The following is a 609-nucleotide window of genomic DNA, read 5'->3' on the forward strand; positions in this document are numbered from 1 at the left end:
CCATAAATACATCTTGGTTAATGGACACAAATCAAAGGCACTGTGATCCATCATAAAATCAGTACTGGGTTTTAGAACTGACAGCAAAGATATTTCTATAATTAAGGTGGGAAATAAAATCATTAATAAATTCTTGTCAAATGTCAGAATCATTCAATAAGTTTTTTTTTAATAAGTGTATCAAAGTCAGATGTACATGCAGATGCTTACAAAGAAAAAGTACATGTAAGTCAGAAGGCAGAAGAATATTTTAATAAATTTGAGAAAATTTCAGCCAAAGATGTAGAGAAAACCATATTACAGCTAAAAAAAAACAAAAATTCTGCAGGGTGGCATGGCATACCTACCTGAGTAGTTAAAGTAGCTGTCAGGATAATAGCTCATCCCCTTTGCTCAATAATTAACGAATCATTTGAAGAAGGCTACTTTCCGGTTGCACGAAACAAAAGCAGAGGTAAAACCCTAGTTTAAAAAAGGCTCAAGAGAAGATACAGAAAACTACCACCCAATCTCTATTCTTCCAATTTTTTGAACAATATTTGAAAGTGGGGTGCTAATGCAAATCAAACAATTTATAGAAAAATACTTTCAGATACTCCATATGGCATT

This window comes from Schistocerca piceifrons, chromosome 2 (assembly GCF_021461385.2).
Source record: "Schistocerca piceifrons isolate TAMUIC-IGC-003096 chromosome 2, iqSchPice1.1, whole genome shotgun sequence".
Lineage (NCBI taxonomy): Eukaryota > Metazoa > Arthropoda > Insecta > Orthoptera > Acrididae > Schistocerca > Schistocerca piceifrons.